At 41.5% G+C, this 14321-nt stretch overlaps 1 protein-coding gene across 1 annotated transcript in view; it reads left to right on the forward strand.

Moving 5' to 3' along the window:
* LOC124775218 overlaps positions 1-14321 on the forward strand; it is a 385130-nt gene that overhangs the window by 69288 nt on the left and 301521 nt on the right. The window lies entirely within an intron of this gene.

Raw genomic sequence — 14321 nt, forward strand, 5'->3', positions numbered from 1 at the left:
TAACAACCCCACCACAACAAAGGTCAAAAATTAATTAAGATTGTAGTGTTGCACACGCTGCTAAATATTGCATTTTCGGGCAACAACAAAGTTATATTATGTGGTAGGTGTCATTAGAGCACAGTTAATAAAGTCATTTCATGAAATGATGGATAAACTAGGCACTCATCTTTACGTGTTTCCCACGCTGGTCTCGTTGTGAACTCATGGCTCAATCGTCGAAAATCTAGGTGGTAATGATTCCAAGCTCGAATGCAAAGAGGGCTAGGTGTTATTCTACGATATTCAAAAGTATTATAGATGTGTTTCATAAACCATTCTTGAAGATTAAACTTTTGCAAGTTAGCACAATGGTGATGTAAAAAAGTAATCAGCACTCAGAATTTAAGTTACACTTCTTCTTTATTACTTTTGTTGCAATATCACGTAACTCACAAAACATCATTTCAAAATATAAAACTTACTTGAAAATATCTTACCCACTGTTAAAGTTCACATTTTATAAACTGACTACAATTTGTGTCTTTTCAACATGACGACCAAGACTTGACTCTCTAATAACTGCTTACGCGCCCAAAAATCAGAGTTACAAGTATGATAAAGATCATAGTGACAAATGAAAGAATACACATAAGAATAATGTCATTGCAACATAACATATAGATGTATCAAAGTACCTCTACATTAATGAAATCAAATCTGAATGTTGTATCAGAAATATGTTAACTACTTTACAGAAACACAGTAGAATATTGCTGGTATCGAGAGGTTGAGGTGAGGTGCCGCAATGGTTACGTAATTCAAGTACCATTACAGGGTGGTGGTGGTAAGTTACTATGAGACCAAACTGCTGAGGTCGTCAGTCCCTAGGTTTACACACTACTTTATCTAACTTAGACACGCTAAGGACAACACACACACCCATGCCCGAGGAAGGACTCGAACCTCCGACGGGGGTAACTGCGCGAGCCATGGCAAGTCGCCCTACGCAGCACGGCTACCCCGCGCTGTTGGTCGTGGGAGTTCAAATGGCTCTGAGCACTATGGGACTCAACTGCTGTGGTCATCAGTCCCTAGAACGTAGAACTAATTAAACCTAACTAACCTAAGGACAACACACACACACACCCATGCCCGAGGAAGGGCTCGAACCTCCGACGGGGGTAGCTGCGCGAACCAAGTCGCCCTACGCAGCACGGCTACCCCGCGCTGTTGGTCGTGGGAGTACTGGGGGCTAGATGGTGCTCACAGGGTGCGGGAATTCCTATAACTTATTCTGTCTGGAGGATCCAATCACCCTATGAAGCCTAAATCTTCTGCTGTGTTACTCCTTTGAGTTGTGGATTTCAGTTACCCTTATGTAAGGTAATTGGTTAATTTGAGTATTGCTGTGGAGAGGAAACGTGCATGTCTTTTTTAACGAAATTGTTGACTCCATAACCGTACCTTAATTACTGAAAGTTCGGTCATGGTATTAGAGGGTATAAAGCTTTTATGTAAAGACTTCATTGCTGGCAAAGTGGACTCTCGACGACGGCTTCTGGCTACTTTGTATAACGGGAAAAGTAAAAGCAGGGGCCGAAAGGAGGGCTCCGCAGCCATACTTAGAGCAGGCCCTTATAAAAGTGTATTAGAAAAGAGAAGGAAAGGAAAATAAAAGGAAGAAAAAACGGAAAACAGTTGCAGAGAAGAAAGATAGTAAAAGGAAGACTGTGAAGCGCAGGAAAACCAACCCCAGAAGAGCTATTTTTCACGACAACGATCAAGACAGAGAGTGCATGTACTGCAGAAAAATGTTTTCAAATTCAAGGCCAAAAGAGCAGTGGATTTAACGCCGATTGTACTCCCTCTGATCCCCCAAACTTTCTTCAGGAGTTCAGGGACGCAGTTTGACTTTCATGTTTTGTATAATTAGAATCAAATTTCACATTGAAATATACACTGAAGCGCCAAAGAAACTGGAAGAGGCACACGTATTCAAATACAGAGATTAGTAAACAGGCAGAATGCGTCCCTGCGGTCACCAACGCCTATATAAACCAACAAGTGTCTGACGCAGTTGTTAGATCGGCTACTGCTGCTACAACGGCAGGTCATCATGACTTAAGCGAATCTGAACTTGGTGTTAATATCGGCGCACGAGCGATAGGGCACAACATCTCCGAGGCAGCGATGTAGTGTGGATTTTTCCGTACGATCATTTCACGAGAATATCGTGAATATCAGGAACCCGGTAAAATATTAAATCTCCGACATCGCTACGGTCGGAAAAAGATCCTTCAAGAAGGGGACCAATGACAACTGAAGAGTATCTTTCAATGTGACAGAAGTGCAGCCCTTCCGCACATTGCTGCAGATTTCAATGCTGGCCGTCAACATCGACGCGCAAGTCGCCGAACTGGCGTCAAATCGAAAGACTTGCACTAGATGGGCGGTCTACCCGACGGGAGGCCCTCGTCACACGCCATTATTATTATAACAAGTGTCAGAGTGGGAACTATTCAAAGGCCAACTCGTGTACCCTTGACTATTGGACGACATAAAGCTTTGCTACTCGCCTGGGCCCGTCAACACCGACATTGGACTACTGATGACTGGAAACAAGTTGACTGTTCGGACGAGTCTCGTTTCAAATTCAATTGAGCGGAGGACATCTACGGGTATGTAGATAACCTCATGAATCGATGAACCCTGCATGTCAGCAGGGGACTACTCAAGCTCGTGGAGGCTCTGTGGTGGTGTGGGACGTGTGCAGTTGGAATGATTGGGACCTCTGATATGTCTAGATACGTATTTAAGCATCCTGTCTTATCATCTGCCTCCATTCACGTCCATTGTGCATTCCGATAGGCCCAGGCAATTCCAGCAGGACAATGCGACACCACACACGTCTAGAATTCCTACAGAGTGGCTCCAGCTACACTCTTCTGAGTTTAAACACTTCAGCTGACCACCAAACTGCCGAGACATTAACTTTATTGAGTTTATCTGCGACGCCTTGCAACGTGCTGTTCAGAAGACATCTCCACCACCTCGTACTCTGACGGATTTAAGGAAAGCGCTGCAGGATTCATGGTGTCAATTCCCTCCAGCACTACTTCAGACATTAGTCGAGTCTACGCCACGTCCTGCTGCGACACATCTACGTGCTACACAATATTAGGCAGGTGTACCACTTCCCTTGGCTCTTCAGTGTATGTAGTTCTGCTTAAAGCAGTTTTTATATTTTGTTTTTTTTTTTTTTTTAATTTAAGGCTTAGTAGTAGCTTTGCCCGCTTATTTCTGGCAATGTGTCCATTTTGCCACTTTGTGAAAAATGAATTGTTTACGTACTTAATTTGAACCTAAGCTTGTTAAACTAGTCGATAATACGCTTCAGTGGTGGCAGATTATAATCGCTCTTTTCTGTGCATTGCCGTCTATTGCTGCTTTGCTTAAAATGCAGGAATATCTTAGCCTTGCCACTCTGGCGCGCTCTCCCTACTGACAGACAGTGATCGTCAAGAATTGCGGATGATGACGATGACGTTTGGTTTGTGGAGCGCTCAACTGTGCGGTCATCAGCGCCTGTACAAATTCCCAATTTTTACACATTCCAATTTTTTCGCAATCCAGTCTACCCACTCACGAACGATGATGATCATGATGATGATGATGATGGAATGATGAGGACAACACAAACACCCAGTCCCCGGCAAGAGAAAATCCCCAAACTAGCCGGGAATCAAACTCGAGACCCCGTGATCCAGACCACAAGCTGCGAACAAGAGAATTGTGGAGAATCTTCGTAAATAGCCGTATGAAGTGAGGGGAAGGAATCAATCCTTAGTCCCCAAGTTCTACCAGCAGTCCCTCTAGCATAATGACTGTGCAGAGGGAATTAAAAAGTATGGGCTACAGTGGTCGAGCAGATCTTTGTAAGACACTAATTTCGGTAGTCAGCGCTAAGCGACACTTGAGGTGGTGTTGACAGCAACGCCACTGGAGCCAGTTACTGGAAACCAGTGATTTGGAGTGACGAATCACTTAATATTTTGCAAAATCCGTTGGTAGGGGTTTGATTTAGCGAGTGCCAAGGGAACTGTAGGTGTCTCGTGTTTAGTGCAAACAGTGAAGTACGGAGGAATTGGTTTTAAAGAATGGAATTGTTTTTCTTGGTTAACACGTGATCGCATTGATGCGCTTGAGAAATCGCTCGGTATGGAAGGACTTGACTAATGCATGCTGCATACAGTAGAGGAACAGTTCGAAGACGATGATTGTATCAGCGTGATAGCACACTCTGCAATTAAGCAGTTTCTGTGAGGCTACGGTTTGTGGACAATATTATTCCTAAAATGGCACTGGTCTGCTGAGTGCTCAGAGTCACGACATACCTTTGTGATGATTTAGAACGTGGACTTCGCTCTAGATCCCACCATTACTATCTTCTCTCGTTTCCGTTCTTGAAGAAGACTGACAAAAACACATTTAAAGAATGCGAGAAGTGAGAATACCTAAAATAATATACAAAAACGCACATCAAGGAAAAAGGAACGTCGGGATTCCTAAGAAGAGCTGAAAACATAGCTGCAGTTGAAATTGGAACCGGTAAGGACGCCGAAAAGAAACTGGATATGATAATGATGCGGAAATAGAAAGGGCGATCTCAGCCTTAAAAAGCTGTAGGCACACGAAGACAGCTGTCCCATTCATGAAACGCCATTAACGGGTAAGCTTGCGCTGCCGTGCGCCTCAGTACCTAGAACACTATACAGGGTTATTACAAATGATTGAAGCGATTTCACAGCTCTACAGTATCTTTATTATTTGAGATATTTTCACAATGCTTTGCACACACATACAAAAACTCAAAAAGTTTTTTAGGCATTCACAAATGTTCCATATGTGCCCCTTTAGTGATTCGGCAGACATCAAGCCGATAATCAAGTTCCTCCCACACTCGGCGCAGCATGTCCCCATCAATGAGTTCGAAGGCATCGTTGATGCGAGCTCGCAGTTCTGGCACGTTTCTTGGTAGAGGAGGTTTAAACACTGAATCTTTCACATAACCCCAGAGAAAGAAATCGCATGGGGTTAAGTCGGGAGAGCGTGGAAGCCATGACATGAATTGGTGATCATGATCTCCACCACGACCGATCCATCGGTTTTCCAATCTCCTGTTTAAGAAATGCCGAACATCATGATGGAAGTGCGGTGGAGCACCATCCTGTTGAAAGATGAAGTCGGCGCTGTCGGTCTCCAGTTGTGGCATGAGCCAATTTTCCAGCATGTCCAGATACACGTGTCCTGTAACGTTTTTTTCGCAGAAGAAAAAGGGGCCGTAAACTTTAAACCGTGAGATTGCACAAAACACGTTAACGTTTGGTGAATTGCGAATTTGCTGCACGAATGCGTGAGGATTCTCTACCGCCCAGATTCGCACATTGTGTCTGTTCACTTCACCATTAAGAAAAAATGTTGCTTCATCACTGAAAACAAGTTTCGCACTGAACGCATCCTCTTCCATGAGCTGTTGCAACCGCGCCGAAAATTCAAAGCGTTTGACTTTGTCATCGGGTGTCAGGGCTTGTAGCAACTGTAAACGGTAAGGCTTCTGCTTTCGCCTTTTCCGTAAGATTTTCCAAACCGTCGGGTGTGGTACGTTTAGCTCCCTGCTTGCTTTATTCGTCGACTTCCGCGGGCTATGCGTGAAACTTGCCCGCACGCGTTCAACCGTTTCTTCGCTCACTGCAGGCCGACCCGTTGATTTTCCCTTACAGAGGCATCCAGAAGCTTTAAACTGCGCATACCATCGCCGAATGGAGTTAGCAGTTGGTGGATCTTTGTTGAACTTCGTCCTGAAGTGTCGTTGCACTGTTATGACTGACTGATGTGAGTGCATTTCAAGCACCACATACGCTTTCTCGGCTCCTGTCGCCATTTTGTCTCACTGCGCTCTCGAGCGCTCTGGCGGCAGAGACCTGAAAGCGGCTTCAGCCGAACAAAACATTATGAGTTTTTCTACGTATCTGTACTGTGTCGTGACCATATGTCAATGAATGGAGCTACAGTGAATTTATGAAATCGCTTCAATCATTTGTAATAGCCCTGTATAACAGAGCGAAACCAGACGTCTTAGACTTGTAACGTGGAAGGTAGAAGTTCTCAGAACTGGCCACGGTGGGGGTTAACATTGAAGTGCAGCTGCCTTCGCTGAAATCTAAGTAGCGGGACCCATGTGGGAGGAAGCATCGAGGTCCGGGCGGAGGACAACTGAGATACCTGCAGAACTGACAGAATAAATCTGGCACTAAAGTCACCACCATTCCGTGCCCAGTTACACAGGGTGAGTCTTACCGGCTAAATAGAAAAGTTGCCTTCATTTATTGTAAGATTTCCTCTCTTTTCGCAGTCGCATTTATACAAGTAATGTACAGGCGTAGCAAAAGATGTGGGAACACGAAAAACACACACATTACTGTGTCTAATACAATGTAGAAAAATCGTTGACATTGAAAACGATTTCCAGACATCACGGAACAGATAAATGCAAGTCCTGTATGATATTGAGCGTGTAAAATTTTTTGTACTAAATAATGGCAATTCCAGGTAACGACGATGGAGGTGGATATCGGTATGCATCCTTCTCTCCAAATTACACCACAAACGCTCAATGTTACTGATATCTGGACACTATTGTGGTCAGGAGTGACGTGACGATTCATCCCAAAAACAGTGCTGGATGAGGCTTGCTGTGTGGACAAGGACCGTGTCATCTTGGAACACAGCATCAGCAATGGGGAACAAATATTGTTCTGTGGGAAGCACCTGATCTGCCAAATGTTTGACAGTAATGCGACTCTGCAAAGTAACCATGGAGCATACGGAATAGCGATATGGTTGCCCAAATTATCACCGAACCCTCACTATGTTTTGGGACGTAAACACTGCCACAATTTGGAAATAATGTGAAACAAGGCTCATCCGAACTGTCACTTTCTTCCATTTCTCCAAGGTCCAATCCAGTTTATATGACTACGGCACCATATTTGCCAGTTACGGACTCCTGTACCACTGATGAGTGGTTCTGGACTTCCAGCACGCAGTTTAGTACGTCTTTTGACTTAGCGGATAATGTGTTTCCGGGTTGCCCGTGTGCGATATAAATCTTCGATACAGTGCCTTTTGAAAGTCCAGACACTTCAGCTCCAGTGGGTGCGGAAGCACTCAGCGTACGAACGCTAACGATTTGCCCACGTCCCCATTAACTTAGCTTCGACATACGCACCCACTGCACGGAACTCTTTTCTGACGACGACTGACACTTGAAGCGTATTGAGGACATTGTTCTGGCCTTCGCAGTCAAATATATCAGCACAACCCTCAGGCTTGGGTAGTATCTGCATTTATGTTCAAGCATGCATTTCTCGCGGTTTTTCCTTGTCAATATCCTGTAGGTTAAAACAGTCTTTTGGAACCGTAGTAAGAGTCATGTTTAGACCACGGCCTAAATAAGACTTTAACTACAATCGCAAAAGATTGCTATAATCTATATTTCTTGCATCCGAATACGTCTAGAAAGGGTAATTATATATCCTGCGGATTTCACTAAGTTATATCGGACGATGAGTGAGTTTGTGTAATTTATGATGTTTATAATTCCCCAATTATGACACCGGCAATGGTTTTTTTCTTCTTTTTCTGTGGAAATACTCGATTTTATTCTGACACTTAAAAGAGCTTTAAGATTTAAAAGTACAGAAAGCATAGAACTCAATCAAATAGGAGCAACGAACGCCGCAAACCTATCTTGCCGTCAGGAGGAGCGGTCCGTACCACATGTGAGCAAACCCGTGCCTCAGGCACGGTTTCTTGTTTGTATCATTGTGACTGCAATATCACGTGTTCACAATACTGACGTAAGAGTTGACAGCCTTCACGCTACAAAGCGATTCTGGGCCGACGTTACTGCACGCGGAATTTCATCCGGATTTATCGGAGCGCAGACAGGTGCTGCACGGCAAGTGATGTCTTCTGGAAACGTGTTTCCTTTTGACATCTTCATTTAAATTTATCCACACAGAAAATGCCAGATATGCACGCACAGAGCACGCAGGCCATTTTGTGTTTCGCGAAGACAGATCCATTTCCCTCAAAATGTTCTGTTGAGATGGATTGTAATTACCTACGTGAAGTGGACCGGACATCCGTCTTGGGTGGTATCACACGGATGTCTTATGTCCCGTAGAGTACCTTGTTGGTGAATGCAGTTACTTGTGCCTTCTAGATGGGATCAGTGATACGACTGCTCAAAATCCCACACCATGCGTTAACCACTATTGTAATTTATCGGCTTCTCTCAGTCAACGTGAATTTACTACTGACCAGTAGTGCATATTACGAATGTTGATTTGTCCATGTAAACACTGCTGCACTCGTAGACATAATCTCGCATAGAGTCACAGCATGACTTTGCAGTTTTGTATTCGCTATTCGTATGATTTTAACCAGTATGAATATCGTTGCCTTCAAGGTTTTTCTGGAGTGAAATGCTTTGCAATGTACTAGTACTCGCTGAGCACCCCTTCGGCTTATCCATTCAGCACAACAAAGCTATCTCATAGTGACATGTGCCATATATATTACCACTGATAAGTATAAGGGTCCTTTTATAAACTTAAATAATTGCCTCCTTATGTCAGAAAAATCGGCACATTTGCCGCTACACGTTAGTGAAAACAACACCCGTATATATCTTGGTCTGCATATGTTTAAGGTACTCTGCCTTAGCTGTGGTACTGACAACGACGTCACTGTGAAAGCCTCCTACTTATTTTGTGAACTAAAACGAGTACATAAAAGATGTAACTTCAACAAAATACCCTGAAAATATTCCCCTTATTTAAGATTTGACCCAAGAATAACCATTAACACTATATAACCTCACTTTAATTGAAATATTCAGCAGTAAAGAATGCTTTCGTTGCACACCGGAGAGTAAAAGTAGAGCGTGCACGAACATTTAAATGAACGTAGTACGTAAAAGTACACCCTCTAACTTCCTGGCACTGCCTACAAGTTCCATTATGAGTCGCCCTGTAGGCAGATCACGTGAAGTGAGGATTTTGGACTACAGTTTGTAAGCCTAACGCCTGTCCATCACAAACGACATAAAATATAATAGCCAAGTCAAACACAGTCTGGATCAGTTTCAACTCTCAAAGTCTTTCCAAAACTGATTTACCGCGCTGGCTGTAATATACATACAAAGAATTCAAAATATTTGTGTTGATGGCAACTCGCTTTTGAATTATGATTCCGCGGAAGGCAGAATATTCGTGGTAGGTTGTTCTCAGGTCCAATAGCGCTTCACGTAAAAATATACGAGCACATAGAAACAGTTTTATCAGTTATTGTGGGGTGAAAATAAATCGGAAGCACTAATATAATTGCTTGTTGTTAACCATTAATAAGCAGTGAAAACAACAAAGCTACATTTGACCTATGGTGGACCTCGTGTACTACTATTCCGAGGAACCAGAATAAAAGTAGTCTAGAATAATCGGAACAGTATTAAAATATTGGAATGCTATGAATTCGTTAGGCTACTGTCATGGGTGGACAATTGAAACATAGATGTTGTTCCGTGAACGTTGAACCTAAACTCTCTCTCCTTGAAGAGGGAATATGTCTCGACACGACGGAACTTACATCTGTAACCTTGAAACCATTGCTCACCAAATGTTAGGCCAACGTTCACTAGCAAAGCCACGATCTCACCATAGTTCTTGCAGGTTACAGCGTGGAAGTGAGCATTGAAAAGTAACATCGACTTAATACAGGCAGCGTCATCACGGCGCACGTGGCCTCAACGACTCTACGAAAGAAAGCCAGCTCCGAATAATGCGCAGATCTAACACCACCAAAAAGAAGAAACTGTCTCTGTCTGGCGATCACAGGAGCATGCAGCCACCGAACTTTACCACAAAGATATATGGCTAGTCAATCAACTACCCTTCCAAAGCTATCGACTAGAGGTACACCTTCACTTAAGTAGCAAAAAACTGTAGTATGTGTAGCAGTCGAGGACCAGAGTATTGAATGTACTTGCATTAGTTTCGCCACTTATAACCCAGGTAAAAATAAATTATGTGAAAACAGACTTTTAATGAACGGCCTTCAGCAGGTCCTCAGTACAATTGGATACAAGACAATATTTTCGTCCCACACCTCCCAAACCAGCTTCGATCTCGCGATGGCCTGTTTCTATTCTGAGTTTGCAGTCGCAGTCTTTACTGAGGATGTTACCAGATATTTTGACCATCTATAGTTTCTTATATTCGGCTAAAAACAGAAATCAGAAGTCTCAGAAAAAAGCCGGATTAATACATTGCAAAAGACTTGCCAGCTCTGTAGATCGCGCAGGTCTCGTTACTACCAGATGCATCCGTATTCAAGAAAGAGGTTGAATTAATAGTAGAAAGACGGCGCAGAGATTACATCGCTATAGTGCGTCCTTCGTTTGCTAATGGTTCCAGTGTGATCACAGCCGATAGTGACGTGTCCTGATGTAGCTCACTGAGAGAGAAAATCACAATATTAAATTTTATATACAAATGATCAACGGAGATCAAAAGATATGGAAGCGTAACAGATTCTTTAATATGATGACTAGGAAAACAAGTCTCGAACAAAGAAGAAACACGAATATATGTTCGATGAACTACTATCATAACTTACCAAAACTCAATGAGAAATACTTCGCATGTACATTACATTTTTACACATGATGAAATGCAGACTGAACAGCGTGAGAACAACTTCAATCATGATCTAAAGAAATATCGGCAAAAACAACTTAGTTGGTAACGAAAATTATAATTGATGTTTCCGTTGGAGATCTCAAGAACAATTTCAAAATATATAAAAGCACTCCAGCAGCTGTATACAATTTTCATGACGAAACCACTGCCTATTTTTAAGTATTGTAACACTGAACATATTGCGTCAAAATACTCAAAAACTACATGACGCTAGGTGTATTAATATTATATGCATAACAAAAAAAATGACACGTTATTGAGAGTGTTGTGCTTTCATTTGGTACATGAAGTAATAGTAAAATTCATTCCTTTAATCGTCTCAAAGTTATATTATTTGTTAGCTTACCGTCTCTGATGGAAATGTCACACGTTTTTATACTATAATACGAAAATACAGCTAGACAATAACTCTCGCTGCTGACACGGGTAACAGCATCATAGTGTAAGGTGAGAGCCTAGCCGACGTCGCATATAGTGGCACGTGGGTACGTCACTGATGATCTGTCCATGAAATAATGCTCTGAAATATCGTGCCTTCCACATTCAGTATTCGTCTATCATTTACAATGCCTGATGACTTCTCCAGTACGATTCAATTCAACTACCTCTCATGACGGGCTGGGAGGAAGTGCCTAGTCTTTAACGAGATGAGTAACTCTAATTGAATGTTTTGCATATGGAACTGTATTAATAATTAACATCTCTCACAGCTTCATATGATTCATACGAACTCACCTGTCCCGCGAGTCAGCTCCCCTTGTACTCTGGTGATACTAGTAGATATGTGCCTGGGTTTGTATTACGTGTATACGATCTGAGTACAACAGCAGCTGATGTTAGAGAAAGTTTATCTGCAGCCGAGGTCGCCAAATTATATTATTTTAGGCTTTATTGTGTTCCAAATCAGAGTGTAGTGTCTGCCGACAAACTGAATGTTGGAAAAATTTGCGTAAGTTCCTAACACAGGTGTAGTTACCAAAGATATCGGTACAGCATTCTCATGTACTGGGGTATGTTAGGTGTAGAAATTGTGAGTTACTAGTACTAATGCTTTGTACGAAATAAAGTTTAAGCACTAGTGACAATGGGTGATACATGACTCTGTTTATAACTGTGGCTTGATAAAGTTATGGGGGCGAGCAATACATCACTGCTTTCATGCCCAGCAGCTAAACTCGCAGCAGGAAATATTTGTAAACTGTGTTCTTCAGTGTAATTATCCAAGCATTTTCCGAATTTTTAAATAAAAACGAGTTGTAATAAAATCGAATAGTAATAATAACAACAATAACGAAATTGTATCCTGCTGAATAAATCATTATTTCACACAAAAGTATTTAAAGTTGAATGAACTGATCATTTATTCAGTCACAAAAAGCAATGAAATCGTTAAAATGGTGCTCCTTCACTAAGTCACTAACATGAAAATAAAAAAAAATATTTTCAAATGCAATAAAGTTTCTATGTATATGTAATTAGAATGGTAGCAGATTCATCAAATATTGTTTAAGTATCCCTGGTATGCAAAAGACAATCCCATTCAGTTAAATACAAAATATTGCTGATAAATACATAAAGTCTACTATTTGCCATCAGCATATCAAAACTCGCGAAATCATTAACAGATTTCGCATTCTGTCCAGTATCAGTTTCAAAATCCAACCTGGATAATTGATTCCTCATGAAATGTTAAAAGTCCTAGCCATCTCCCAATGTTTGAGGCTCACCTGGCTGGGGATTTTTCAAAATATGAACCAACAACTAGAAATTTAAGACTAATCAATTAAAACATGAATGTAGTTAATGCATGCATATGAACGAAAAATTTGTTAAAATATGTAGAACAGTAAAGTTGGCCAGTTCAATAGATAGATCTCTTGATGCTTTATTCAGTGATGGTATCAAATATTATACACAAATTACCACTTTCAAATTACGAATGTCCTTAGTAAAGGCCAAATTAAAATTTCATTAAATAAACTAGAAATCAAGTAACACTCTAGATGTATGTAGGGATGGGTATAAGGATTGCCAAGCTGTATTCATTCTTATGTAACTCTGGAGAATATGATGATCTGATGCACTCACATAATTAAAAAGATATAAAATATATATTAACTCAATAAATAGAATAAGTGTAATAGTGTTTCTTTCAGGCATGATAGCCAGTGTCCTAAGACATCATCCACTACCTTATTTGTCAGTTATTAATTTTTAACAGTTTTTGGAAGATTATTCGTTTATTGTAGTTTTCGTGATATTTAAAAATTAACATTTCAATGCATGCACCTCAGTGCGGTGTACATGCTGCTGTGATCGGTTTTGTCTTACAATGAAACTGTGGATTACTACAGAATTTCAAAATATTTAAAAGCAGTCATACTCTGCCATGTTGTGAACACCGCCATCTTTGAAGCCACATACACTTGGACCACGCTGTCCAGATGGCTAAACACGGTCCTCCGGAGGTCATAGGGGTTGAGGCCCCTATGACCTCCGGAAGACCGCCGATTACCTGCCGCTGGGTGTTCCCTTGCCGGCAAATCCGTGGTTTAGCATGACAATCCAATGGCTCCCCTCACCTTTGTCTCACCAGCCGAACAAATACTTACAATACCATGACTTGATAACTTTTATTTGATTTAATTCTCGCTTATTATGCAGTATCACTCGCATTTTTTGAAAATTTTATGACATGTTTCGATCACTGTGGATCGTCTTCAGATCTAAATAGTCGAACAGACAAGACACGTTGCAGACACATTTACTGAGATCTGAAGACGATCCAAAGATCTCGCAACATGTATACAGTTAAACTTTTGAAACTGAAACTGAACAGTAATTGCAAATAACGAGTATTTTAAATATCTGTACAGTTGCTGTTTCGCTCGAGACGAATAGTTCGGCTACATTGAGAAGTTTTATTTGGTTGATAGCTCGCCAGCATATGGATTATGATCCACGTCTATTACGAAGGTATGGAAGGATTTAGCATTCCATTGATGAAGAGATATTTAATGACGAATAATTGTATCTGACTGTCGCCACTCTTTCACAAGTAATCTGGACTACTGGTTTCTAATCAGCTAATCACTGTGTGAGATCTTTGGTTGTCGATCTTGTACCCTGTGAATTCGAAGTAGCAGACTGAGAATAAAATCTTCTCGGTTTTCAAGCGGCCTGAATTCGAATAAAATTCTGGAGCTTTCGATGGTCATCTCCGCTATCGAAAGCTCAAGAATATTATTCGAACTGATGCGTCTTGAAAATCGAGAAGATTTTATTCAGACACGCCGCCGTGAAAGACTCCAAGGAGAAGACAATGAGATTCCCAAAACTGAATTATACAGAGGATATATCGCACTCGTGTAGTAGTTCTTCTCAAATCATTTGGAAGGAGCATTACACGTAGAGATGAGTAATGGCAGAGATAGAGTATCGGATTAGAGGCTGATCATCAAACATAGGTTGTCTTATAACTGATAAATACCCATATTGGATTTTTTATACTGTAGC

This window comes from Schistocerca piceifrons, chromosome 2, assembly GCF_021461385.2.
Source record: "Schistocerca piceifrons isolate TAMUIC-IGC-003096 chromosome 2, iqSchPice1.1, whole genome shotgun sequence".
Lineage (NCBI taxonomy): Eukaryota > Metazoa > Arthropoda > Insecta > Orthoptera > Acrididae > Schistocerca > Schistocerca piceifrons.